We start from the raw sequence: 14,396 nt of genomic DNA, 5'->3' as shown, positions 1-14,396 counted from the left end.
CTACCATGGCTCGGTGAAAGCACTAGACTACATTTCCCCATAAGAGAGGCTACCAAGGATAGACAACTAGGTTGTCGGATCCCACACATAGCAATACACGTTACACATATCCATAACATGCAAGTATGTGTTGTACAACATGGCATCACAACATAACGCAAACTCATGTAGATAAAGGCCCAAAAGAGCCACATAGCAGTAAATACAAATAGGGGTCACATGACCCATCATTCAGAGCATACAAGCAACGGAAGCATTACATGTCTGAGTACAGACAACTACAAAAGAAAAAGGCTAAGAAGCCTGACTATCTACAAGTCCCTCCCAAGGGTACAAGATCGTAGCTGAGGTAACAAGCTACATGTCGAAGTCCAAGCAGTACTACTAGTGAGACAGATGTCTCACCTGCAAAACATAAATAAAGCAAACGTGAGTACAAAGGTACTCAGCAAGACTTACATCAGATCCTATCATACATGCATTTGTATCAAGAAGGTAATGTGGGGTATAGTTGCAGCAAGCCAGCTCTGACTCAGTGGCTATCCTGTTCTATGACTACGAGAAACTTCTTTGAGGTGAGGCAGCGCACACGAGTCCACTAATCACCACATCAATACACTACTATGGATTCATCCTCGTTTTCTTATGAGAAGGCCATCCATAGCACTCACACTTGTCTTGAGCATTTTAGAGTATCCACTTCAAGTTGTCTATGTACCACGTAAGAATCCAAAAAGTCCATAACCGAAGACATGGCTATTCGAATAGATCATGATAACCCTGCAGGGGTGTACTTCTTCACACACGCTCTCACCACTTATCACCATGTACACGTCATGTACCTCGGCAACCTTCAAGTGGAAGCCTGGTGAGGGTGTCGACCACGACCTGACTAACCACACAAGTCTCTCATCCAGGTTCATCGCCTATTCGGGTTGCATCCGCAAGGAGATCCGGCCGGGGTGTCACTCACGGCCCCAAACGATGTGAGCAGGGTTCCCAAGCCCACCATCCGAGTGCCACTTGGTACACCGTGCCACTGTGCCTAGTCTGTCCCAAGCCCACCTGGTCGGGTGCCACTTGGTAGACTACTAACACTACCTACAAACACCAGAAACTAGTTGCGACTCCTGGATAGAGATCAAGTTGGTTAATAAGTCGAGAGGGGTCGAGTTACCGGAACCCAATGTGTTGTAGTATCGAGTCATTGGACAACATACATAGAACTCAGTGCTTAAGGACGGTTCTAGTGAGACAACCCACCATGTACTCCTACATGGACCCTCACCGCTACCTTTACCAAATCATGTTCACACACTTTACTCTCAGCATCAGAACATAGAACACTGCACGCCAATTCATTCCCAATGAATCAGACCTGGCACACTCTAAGCAATAGCAAGCATGGCATGGTAGGAACACAACAATGGCTTCAATCAACTTCTACACATGCGAGTGGGTTTCAACTAGTTACTATGGCAATGACAGGTCATGCAGAGGAATGGGTTCAACTATCGCAGCACAAAGTAGCAGTTGAATCGTTGTTGTCCTAATGCAATGAATGAGAGCAGGAGCGAGAGAGTAGGATTGTATCGGAATGAACAAGGGAGCTTGCTTGACTAGTAGATCAACAGGGGGGCACTGCTCCTCAGACAGGTACTCTAGAGCACTCTCCAGAGCAGGACCTACCGAGAAGGAACGGTGTCGGCAGTCAATACACAATCATATGCAACATTATGATGCATGAACATGGCACGAGTATGTGATGTGTTTTGAGCGAATGCATTGAGCATTCTATTTGGAAGAGGTCCATTTGAACCAAAGGTTCAAATGCAACTCTAAATTAAGTCCCTTTAAATGTCATAAGTGTGTTTTCATATATACAGCATGTATAGGTTGGTTTGTCATGCATGAAAATGGTACAGATGGATATATTGAATTTTTCTGATCATTTTTCATATGTAACTTATTTCAATCTGAGCTACGGTTGAATTTCTATGAATTTTTGAAGTTTATATCATTTTTCGGAATTTCCTGATTTAATTTAAAACCAGAAAAGAAATAACTGCGTCAGCACTGCGTCATGCTTGCGTCAGCAAGTCAACAGCGCTGACTTGGGTCAAACCTGACTTATGGGCTCCACACGTCAGTGTAACAGGTTAAGCAGGGGGTTAGTTTATCCTAATTATAGGGTTAGTGGCGCTGGGGCCCACTATCAGTGTCACAGGGGGGGTTTAGTTAGCGGGGTTGACCCAATTTGACTGGTGGTTAGTCGCCAGCGAGGCCGAACGCGGCGGAGCGCCTCGGGTTCGTCGGTCCGGCGACCATCTGGGCGGCAGAGGCCACGGGCGAGGAGCTAGGGCTCGTCCGTGTCGTCCGGAGCAAGAGGGATAGGCGGGGGTGGCCGGAGCTCGTCTGAAAGGAGCTCGAGGCGGCGGCCGGAGTTCGGTCGGGTGCGCGCGGGTGCTACAGGGCACGACAGGAGCTGCGGGCGGCGGCGTTGGCCTTCTGGGAGGCTGCTGAGCGTGGTGGCAGGTGCAGGCACGGGCTGCGGTGGCTCTGGCCACGACGGTGAGGAGCTGCGGCGGCGATGGCTTCGGCCATGGTGGTAACGATGGCTACGACGCGGGAACGAGGGGGAGAAGAGAGGGGAAACGGGGAGATGCTCACGGCGATCATGCGGAGCAGCACAGCGGGCTCGGGGGAGACCTGGTGACGGCAAATTGACGGCGGCGGACGGCGAACCCCGAGGAGGAAGACGATGGTGATGGCAGTGATGCAGGCCGTCCGGAGGTGCGTGGCTCGACGGACAGGACGAGGACTACGGCTAGAAGCTGTTGGACTTGTCGGAGAGGCGAGGCCGTGGCGGTGGGCACGGCAACGGCGTGCGGCGGCGACGGTGGTGCTCGGGCGTTCGCGGGAGAGGGCGACAGAAGCGGGGAGGAGGAATGGAGAGAGCGAGAGAGGCCTGGGGGGTTGCGTGGCGTCGTTCGCGGCGGCCAGGGCGTCGAGGAAGAGGCCAGGTAGGCAGCTCGCGTGGCGCGCGGAGCGTGCACGCGTGCCGGACACACGCCTCCTACTGGCGCGAGGAGGGGGACGGTGCGGTGGTCGATGGGCTGGGCAGGCTGCTGGGCCAAGCTAGGCTGCATAGTGCCGGGCTGCACAGATATGTGGCCCAGGCAAGTTTCTTTTCTATTTTTGTTTTGTTTTCTATTTTTTGACATTTGTTTCTGCTTAAAAATAATACTAAACTAATTTATTTTCTTATGCCAATTTTTGTAGGAGCTAATGGTATTATTCCAGAGCTCCTCAACAACTAGCATAAGTTTTGGACATATATTATATATATAACATATATATATCCAAAGAAAATAATTATGCATTAATTCCAAATGCCCAAAATAAATACTTATGAGCTCCTAAAAACATTGGTTTGATTTTTATCTCTGTCCAATATTTTCAGAGAGCAACATGAACATTTTCTTGGACCTTTTTGGAGCAATTTTTATCTGGGTCATTTCCAGAAATGATTCTGAGGGTTTCACAAATCCCCATTTCAATTTAAATGGAATTTAAACATGATGCACAAATGACTAGCTGGTCTAGGTCATACCAGAACTAGGGATGTGACAGTTAATAGAGCACAATGTGTGCAATATACATCTTAATCTGACACGGTTCACGAAGAAGAAACGTGTGTAACAATGCACACAGTTGCCCCTTGCAAAGCGTGTGTGATGTCTGACAGTATCACATATGGTGCGGGACAACTAAATGTGTGTGATTGTCTACATATCGTACACGATTTACAATCATGAACTGTTTGTGATGTGCCAAGCATCGTAAACGTAGAGCCATTTTGGTACATGCCTGGAATCTACCTGGTTTTAGGTAAAACAACAAAACTCCGACTGGGATGGCAATGCAATCACAAACGAGTAGCAAGGATGAAGCGTTTGGGATATTCGAGATATCGAAAACGGTTATATAGGGACAACTGTATGCATCAAGGCTCCCTATCCCCGACGGTTTCTGGGTCGTGTGGGAAGGACCCCCCTCCTATCGCTCACACTCACGCGACGGTTCCAAATGCCGTCGCAGAAAGGGGCTAAAAACCATTTGTATAGCACCCACGCGCACCAGCGACTTTGTCACAAGTGACACTGCGATCCTTTAAAGTTTTCCTCATCCATAGAAATTGTGCACAACAACTTGCAGTGACTACATACCCGGCCTCCGTGGATGAGGGAGACACACAATTTTGCTTCTTCGAAGACCAACTCACCAAAGAGTGACCAAGGAATTGGCACCCTCTAGAAGTTGACTTCCTATCCACAACATCTCCCACCCAATCCGAGTCCAAATAACCCATGAGATCAAAGCTTGCTCTTTTAGGGTACTAGAAGCCAAAGTTTGGGGTATGAGCCAAATATCGAAAGATTCGTTTGACCGCCACATAGTGGATTTCCTTAGGTGCGGCCTGAAACCTAGCACACATTCCCACACTCAACATAATATCCGGTCTAGATGCACAAAGGTAAAGCAAGGATCCAATCATGGAGTGATATACCTTTTGATCCACCGCTTTACCACTGGGATCAATGCCGAGCTTGCATTTAGTGGGCATAAGAAACTTGGCCGGCTTGAAATCATCTAGCTTGAATTTCTTGAGCATGTCTAGGTTATATTTGGTTTGGTTGATGAAGGTTCCTTCTCTTCTTCTCTTGACTTTGAACCCAAGAAATAACTTCAACTCTCCCATCATAGACATCTCGAAATTCTCGGTCATTAGTGTGGAAAACTCATCATTGAAAGATTTATTACGAGAACCAAATATAGTATCATCAACATATAGTTGGCATATGAACAGATCCCCTTTGAAGCTCTTAGTAAAAAGAATGGGATCCATTTTCCCAATATCAAACCCACGATATTGCAACAACTCATTAAAGGTGCTCATACCACACGCGTGGGGCTTGTTTAAGGCCATAGAGTGCCTTGTTGAGTTTGTATACATGATTGGGGAGCTTGGGATCCTCGAATCCTGGGGGTTGTTGGCATACACCAACTCATTCAAGGGACCATTAAGAAATGCACTCTTCACATCCATTTGTTGCGATTTTAAAATCATGATGAGATGCATATGCCAGCAACATGCGAATATATTCAAGACGAGCAACGGGGGCAAAGGTTTCACTGTAGTCGATACCCTTGACTTGGGAGTAGCCTTGTGTCACCAGTCTTGCCTTTATTCGAACATCAACACCGTTTGCATCTTGCTTGTTCTTGAAGATCCATTTGGTTCCAATAATGTTGTGGTCCTCCATTGGCCTTGGCACTAATTACCAAAATTTGTTGTGCTCGAAGTTGTTGAGTTCATCATGCATGGCCTCAAGCCAATCAGCGTCATCGGGTGCCTCATGTACCTTTTGGGGTTCAACACATGAAACAAACGCGTGATGCTCACAAAAGTTCGATTATTGTTTACAAGTGCTGACCCCTTTCGTCAAGCTTCCAAGCACATTTTCCATGACATGTTGTTGACGCTCGAGCTTGGAAGCCACCTTGGCGGCACGATGCTCCAAAAGTTCCTCAATAGGCATTTGAGAGGATTCATCTTGAGCATTGTCTTGAGCTTTCTCTTGATCCTGAGCTTGCTCTTGATCTTGAGCTTGCTCGGAGTCATGAACTTGATCTTGGGCAACATTTGGTGCATCACCATCTTCATGAGGTTGATCTTTCCCTTGATCTTGTTCATTGGGTTGAGGGCCTTCAATTTTTTCTTCGGAAACATGTGGGTCTAGCATCGGTGATGGCTCCACATGAGTAGAGCATTGTCCTTCTCCTTCGGCCACAAGGGGTTCTTCATTGTGGAAAATTTTGACGAATCCCCATTATTCTTATGGCTTGAGGAGGAATTTCATCACCTACATCACAAAGACCACTTTGCTCCATTTGGGATCCATTATTTCATCAAACTCCACATTACATGTCTCGTCAATGAGTCATTGGACTTGTTGGGAACACGGTAAGCATGAGAGTTTGTAGCATAACCAACAAATATGCCCTGTTGAGCTCTAGGTACAAATTTATATGAATGAACACATTTCTTGAGAATGAAACACTTACACTATAACACTCGAAAGTACTTGTGGTTGGGCTTGTTACTGGTAAGTATCTTATACAGAGTCTTCTTCAAGCCTATGGGAGATAGAGCTGATTGGATGCATGACATGCGCTGTTGATGGCTTCAGCCAAAAAGTTGTACGGATATTTGAATTCCGCCATCATGGTCCTTTCCGCATCCATTAACATCCGATTCTTCCTCTCCACAATACAATTTTGTTTAGGGGTATAGAGTGCGGCATATTGGTGCTTGATCCCCTCATCACTATGAAACTCATCCAAGGTGTAGTTCTTGAACTCGGTGCCATTTTCTCTTCTAATCATCAATATCTTTGCATCATGTTGTCGTTGAGCTTCATTTGCAAAGTCAATGATGGTTTCTTGGGTCTCACCCTTCCTCTTCAAGAACTATACCCATGTGTATCTTGAGTAATCATCCACAATCACCTGTAGACTATCAAAGGATGGATGACCAAAGAGATCCATGGGAAGGAGCTCCAAGGGCCTCTTCGAGTATATGATAGTCGTGGGTTGGTGAGCCATCTCCTGTAGATTTCCCTCAATACAAGCACTACAAGCACGATCTTTGGCAAAACTCACATTTGTTAGTCCATGAACTGGTTCCCTTTGAGGAGACTTCGGAAAGATATCATATTGACATGGGTTAGTCGACAATGCCAAAGCCATCCCACATCAACCTTATCCATTAGGCACAACGCGGTCTTACTGGGTCACTCCGAAAAGTTAGCCATGCTTGTTGAGTCCCTTGCATACAATATACTTTACGTTTGTCAACTTGCACTCATGGGCTTTGCAACATTCTTTGATCTTGATACCGTGGCCCTTTCCTGGAGCAATAATCTTAAACTAGCCTTTGTTGGGCATGTCAATAATGGTCTCTATATGACCTTCTCAATAGATAGAACTTGAGAGATGACCACCTTGCCAAGACCCAATCCCTTCGAAGTTGAAACATCATTGAATTGGACATGGGTGGGCATAGATGGAATAGCTTGCACGTCCACCACCAAGTCCTTGCTCTCGGTCATATGATTTGTTGATCCACTATCAAGCAACCATGACACCCCACCGGAAGCAAACTCCTACAAGATATTAATGCTTGGATTTAGGTATCCATTTTTGAATGTGTCCTTTAATGTTAGCAACAAGGGTCTTAGGAACCCAAATAGAACCTTCTATGTACTCATAAGAAGAACAATTTTTTTTGGCATAAACATGCCCATCACTACCACGACATAAAACATATGAAGGGTTAAAATGGTCGGCTTTGTTGGGAGGGGTGGTCTTCCCCTTCTTGGAATTACCACCCACTTCCTTGTCCTTCTTCTTCTCATGACCATCCTCTCCCACCTTGACGAAGCTTTCCTTAAGAAGGATAGGTTTCTTGGTCTTGTTCTTCTTTTTCTTCTTTGACTTGGGTGCAAACCCAAGTCCTTCCTTTGCCGCAAGTTCCTTTTGATTGCTAAAAAGGTCATTGAGGTTCTTCTCACCTTGTATGCAAGTCACAAGGCCCTTCTCAAGTTGCTCTTTCGACTTGCCATTCTCCTCCACAAGATGCACATGCTCACAACAAAGGTTAGTAGCATGGACGGTATCAATTAAAACAAAAGGAGGAAACGTGGAAATATCATTGGTTAGTTTCACTTGGAGTTGATAATGAGACTCCTTGAGAGAGGCATGAACACCCTTCAAGACCATGTGAGCCTTGTCAAGTATGTCAAACTCTTCCTTTACTCCATCATGGCCAAACCCAAGTGAAACCTTCTTGCATTTAATAACACGAGTAACAACATTAGCATGTTCAAGATATTTTTTCAATTTAGCAAGATCAATGTTGTGTTACTCCTTAAGAGCCAAAGGAAGACCTCACTCTTCCTCAGGAGCAATGGATAGATCTGCAATCTCATTGTAACATCCCAAATTTTAAATTTGGAATGTTATACATTAGATCATCATTGCATATCATATTTTATTGCATTTTGGTTTGATCCTAGAAATTCTACGCAACTCAAGGACCCACGGAGAGAGTTGGGAATTTCGTTATTTTCATATTTGAGTTTTTCTCAAATTTTGAAAAGAGGATCATTTGATTTTAATTATTTTATCTTCAAAATTTCTTCTATAAAAATAAAAGAGAGAGGATAAAATGACTTCCTCAAAATAAAGAAATATTGGAGATTTAATATTAGATCAAATAAGATTTTTATTCAGAGTTTCATCACTATTTTATTTCAATTAGGAAAAATATGCGTTTTTCAAAATTGCATTTTAGGCCCAAATAAATGTTCACCATGTCCGGCTTATTTTTAGAGGACGGGGAAAATTTATGACGGGATTTTTGGAGTCCGTTTAATATTTCTTTTCTTTATTTTTCTGCACGTCAGGATTATTTAAAAAACCGACTCCGGGCCGTAGCCGAGCGGGACTCCGCCCGGGGAGGCTCTATAAGCCGCCGCCCCGAGCCGCCCGAGGCCCAGCCGCGCCCCAAGCCCAGCCGCGCCCCCCCCCCCAAACCCTAACCGCGCCAGCCCCACCGCCGTCGCCGTTGCCCCGCGCCGCCTCGCGGAAGCCGCCCACCGCCGCCGCAGTCTCGCCAGACTTTCGCCGATGGTAGTCGCCGCCGCCTCGGTTTTCATGAAAAGACCAAACAGTTTTTTTGTCGAAAACCCTAGATCCATTTTTTTAGATTCGGTTTGTTTTTTTTCGGTTTAGTTATTTAGCGAACGCCCGTCCGTATGTTTGTTTTAACGAACGGTTTTCACCGTTTAGCCGCAGACAACGAACGTTCGTTCGTTAGCCTGTTCGTCAGTTTTTCTTTTTCTCGGATTTTCCGCGATTATTTTCGATCGTGATTCCTGATCCGATTTTTGTTTTAGTATAACTTTTCGCTTATTTATCGGAATCGGGCGATTCAAGCGCCTAGAGTTTCGCCTCGAAGCCCTTTTTCCATTTAACCAACTTGAAAAGTGCACAAACCTCTGCAGAGTGTACAAACTAATCATGGTTAGCCGTGTCCCCGGTTATGGACATCTTGAGTATCTGGTTCTTGGATTATCATGTTGATCTGATCACTACAAATTAATTTTATTGGGTTATTAATTACCTTTTTAATTGGGATTGAGATGGGGTTTACCATTCTCAATGTTTTTCAACCAACTTTGTAGCTAAATAAAATATATTCCTTTGTAGTAGGGCAAAACTGGCTTTTCGCAAAACCTATTAACCATACAGCCTCCACCAGCCATATATGCATGTAGTGATAGCATTATTCTGTTCATTACTCTCTTGTGTTACATTGCCGGCATATTCCATGTGCTGACCCATTTTCGGGCTACAACGTATCATGTTGCAGACTTTTCAGACGACGAGTAAGGAGCCTTAGGTCGTGGTCTTTCACTCAGTGATGCCGTTGGAGTTGATGGACTCACTTTATCTTCCAAGCCTTCCGTTGTTATCGTATTAGATGGCCTTAAGCCATATTTATTGTAATAAGTTCTCTTTTGAGACATTCGATGTAATAAGTGTGTGATTGCTACTCTGTTATAAATCCTTCAAGTACTGTGCGTGTCAGCATTACCGATTCAGGGATGACACTTATGCACAGAGACTCGACCGTTTGAGGTCTGGTCGCTACACTCATTGTCATAGTCTCGATTATGTCCTTCTAACTTAGAGATGGTATCCTCATCAGACTCAACGATATCAGTGGCCTCACTAAGTTACTCCAAGAGAGAAACAAAGTGCTTCTTGGTCTCACCTCTTAGATTACACAAGAACTTATCAAATTTGTTCTCATCCACCATTGCCTCCACATGATTATCCACACAATTCAACAACGAAGGAATAGTAGTGATGGAATTTTTTATGTTGGAGATTACCTTGTTGGTACCTTTGGCCATGAGGCACTTGGCAGTGTCATTCTCATTGGGGGCATAAAAGAGAGAAACCTTGGTAAGGGAAGAGGTGGAAATGGCAATAGTGGCCATTGACATTCCTTCACCACTTGTATCTTCATCATCATCATCATCGGAGAGGTACTCTTCCTGTGCCACCAACCCCTTTTAAGGCACTTTCTTGTTGAAGTTCTTCTTGTTTGGGAAGGACTTGGCCTTGTCCTTACGGATAAGCTTGCCACCATTGTCTTCCCTCTTCTCATAGGCGCAATCCACCACAAAGTGACTCACATTGCCATAGTTGTAGCAAGTTCTCGCACGTTGCTTGCCCTTCGAGGCACTTGAGTTGCTCTTGGAGAAGTTGGGCCTTGAGTTTCTCTTGTTGCCCAAAATTGCCTTGACGCAAGAGCCATGTGCTCGTGGTAAGCATATTTGGTATCTTCGGGGTAACACTCTTCTTCCTCCTCCTATTCTTCTTCTTCCAGAATTTCCTTGGCCTTCAAAGCAAGGTTGGGGAGGCCTTGTTTGACTATTTGACACGAGCTAGAGCATTATTGGCAGTCTTGTTCATGATGTTCATGGCAATAAACTCATCCAACACCTCACTTGAAGACAATGTGTGGAAGTCCGGTCTTTGACAGATCACGCAGGACATGGACTTGTTGAATGGCATGATGGCCTTGAGAAACTTGCGCTTGATCCAATTGTCATCCTTATCGTTGCTCCCATGATCTTGAAGAGTGACCACAAGAGTTGTCAATCTTCGATAGAGATCACGAGGATCCTCATCTCCAATCATCACAAATTCATTGGCCTTGTCAAGAACCCACCTCAAAGTTGGACCATTGAATGCTTGAGCTCCCCTTGTACAAAGAGCTAATATGTTACCAACAATCATTTGCACAGGGGAAGGGACACAAGTGAGATAGATCTTTGGGAGGCACTTCAGATTAGAGGATGAACAGTACGGATTGATTGTATTGATTGTCCACCTCTTTTCTTGGAGTGAGGTTGTTTGGATCATGTGGGTAGAAACCTTGCTCAATGGTTGTCCAAATATATGTTGATCTATGATTCAAATGAGACTTGATATGAAAAACCCAATTAGCGAAATCACCCTTCAAAACCTTAGGAGGAGGACCAAGGTTGTTAATATGCGGTGTAGGGACCGGTCCTCCATAGACCGGGGGAGGGGGACCGAGGAATAGGTTCCCATCCCATTCTTACCATAAGGGGAAGAGGTATGAGTACCTTTAGCCACTTCCTTGCTGGAATTGGCCTCTGACTCCGATGTGGTGGGATTAACCACAAGCAATGGATCGGGGCAATATTTTTTAACCCCTCAAGGAGTTCTTTAACTATGGACTTGACCTCACCCGTCATGGACGTCTCAAGTGAAGCCATGGCTTCATTTAAGTCATCTCGAGTAATCGGATTCAATACCGCGGTCTCGGGTACACTACTAGGAAAATGCTTATAGATAGAATTTTACCAGTAGCGTTTATTTATGACCCCACGCTACTAGTAGTTAGTAGTAGCGCAGGGTAGAAAGCGCGCTACTGGTATGTGTTAGCAGCAGCGCTTGTTACCTAGTCCCACACTACTGCTAAGTGTAACACACAACACCCCTTGGTCAATAAATATTAGCAGCGCTGGTCGTCCAACCGGCACTACTGTTAGTTTTGGATCTATAGCGCCTGTCTAGATAAGCACGCTACTGCTATTTTTTCTATGTATAACATTTTACCAGTAGCGTGTTTCTCTAGAGCGCGCTATAGGTAGTGCAACACTAGCCGTAGATATTTTGCAAACTGCCATAGCAGTAGCGTGTTTTGGCTCCCTGTGCTACTGCTATGGTCGCCAGCCACCTACTACCTTTCCCCTCCTTCCTCCCCTTTCTTCTTCCTCTCCCCCTTCCTTTCTCCCCCTTTCCTTGCACCTTGCTTGTTCTAATGCTCCCCCTCCACCACCCCTCCATTAGAGCCCTCCCTTCTTCTCTTCTTTGCCCTTCCACCACCCCCCTCTTCTTTTCCCCTCCAACACACCCCTCCATTAGAGCCCTCCCATCACCACCCCCCTCTTTCTTTGCCCTCCACCACCACCCCTATTGGGGATATGACTATCAGGTGTGACCCGCCCAGGAGGGGCCGGGTCAATCCCAATGGCGGGTTACTTCAAAGGAAGCCCGGGGAGTATACAAGCTAACAGTTTATGATAAAGCTTGTAGTAGGCCCAAGCCCAGGGGTGGCTTAAGGCATGTACGTGTAAACCGCCATGTAAGAATAAGACTTGTAAGATAAGGCATTTAAGAGTTGTCATCGAGCCGGACACGTTGTATGAACCGGCCGGGACTCTGTAGGCCGCAGGGCGTCATCCCGTGTATATAAGGGGACGACCCGACGGCGGCTTAGGGCAAGAAACAACAGATCGAGAGCCAAGATAGCGTATTTCGCTCCTTGTTCATCGAAACCTAGCAATACCACATCAACTAGACTAGGCTTTACCTCCACCGTAAGGGGCCGAACCAGTATAAAAACCTCTCGTGTCCTTTGTCCTGATTAACCCCTTTAAGCTTCCTAGTTGCGATGGCTCCACGACTAAGTCCTTTCACTAGGACATCTGTCGTGACAATTCCACGACAACCCCCTCCATTAATGCCCTCCCTCCCCCTCTTCTTTTCCCTCCCCCACCCCCTTCCATTAATGCCTTCCCTCTTCTCCACTCTCCCTCTCCTCCCACTCTCTACCTAGCTCTCACTCTCTCTCTCCCTAGGGAGCTAGCTAGCTAGTTAGAGCTATATATATATCTAGAGCTACTAGGTAATTAAGAAGAAAGGCAATCAATATCCCTCTCGACACATAGGCGAGAAGAAAATGTTTTTGTGTGGATAAGGACCGAAACTATATATATATATACATACACACACACATATATATAGTTTATAGGGCCGAAACTATATATATATATATATATATATGGGCGATATGAGAATATACCGAATTGTGTGTGGCATAATTTGAGTTGCCTACATTGTGTATTTGATGAAATAATGTGGGTGACATGAGATGCCTATTTTTTGCCGAAATGTCGATTCAATTCCGTTTTGGCGAATTTCGGGCAAACTCAATATGTCCTATGTTTAGGGAAGGTCATGCCGAATTTTTGTATGAATTTGATCCATGCATGCATATATACGTGTTTATAATATTTGCTCCATGCTCAGGTGATCATGAAGGTCAATGGAAGGATGGTGGAAATATACTGGCAATCCGCTTTGGACGACATGTATGAAAAAATACTGAAGGATGTTTTATGTCCGTGTCGAAAATGCAAAGGAATAGTCCGGCTCGACCCCTTTGAGGGTGGCACATTCAAGGTGCACCTGCTCATGCATGGTTTCATGCATGGCCATACTTGGTGGATAAGTGAAGATGATGATGATGATGAGGATGTCGACGGGGCAGGAAATAACGACATGGGGCCACCAGACGAAGAGATGACCGATTATGTACCCGAAGAGGAAGACGGCCACGGAAATGTGATGGCGAAGAGGCGGTTCAAGGAGGAGAAGACGTGAACACGCCGCCGTCTTCATCGCTACTAAGTTCAGCCATGCGGGACCCGCATGTCCGAGACCTTCTTCGCAAGAAGATGACTAGCGACAGAGTTGCTTCTAGAGAGGAGGCCAAACTGGCGCAACTGGAGGTAGACTCGATGAATCCTTTGTATGATGGTTGCAATCCCGAGGTGACCCGCTTGAGTTTCACACTAGAACTTCTAAAGACAAAGGCAAAAAACAAATGGACAGATACAAGCTTGGATGAGCTTTTGAAGTATCTAAAGAAGGTTCTTCCCGCGGGAAGCCTGTGTCCTACTAGTGTCGAGGAGGCAAAGAAAATCGTGTGCCCTCTTAATCTGCGACACATTAGATATCACACATGCATCAATGATTGCATCATATATCGGAACGAGCACGCGGAAAAAACCATCTGTCCAAAGTGCAATGCTTCACGATATAAAAAGGCCGGAAAGAAAGCTCCACATGAAGTTGTATGGTACTTTCCGATCACTCCGCGTCGACAGCGGTATTTCATAGATCCTAAGGAAGCGAAGCTTATGCGCTGGCACGCGGAGAGGGTGAAGCCAGATGACAGAGATGAGCCGAAGCTGAGACACCTCGCAGATGCTAGCCAGTGGAGAGCATTAAATGCTGAATTTGGTTTTTTTCGCAAATGATGCAAGGAATATCGTGCTTGGCGCTAGTAGTGATGGCATGCATCCGTTTGGCAACCAAAACACCATTCATAGCACATGGACCATGTTTGTATGGATGTCCAACCTCCCCCCTGGTTGTGC

This window comes from Triticum urartu, chromosome 2, assembly GCF_003073215.2.
Source record: "Triticum urartu cultivar G1812 chromosome 2, Tu2.1, whole genome shotgun sequence".
In the NCBI taxonomy this organism is placed as follows: Eukaryota; Viridiplantae; Streptophyta; class Magnoliopsida; order Poales; family Poaceae; genus Triticum; species Triticum urartu.
Note: the sequence above shows the minus strand (reverse complement) of the source record.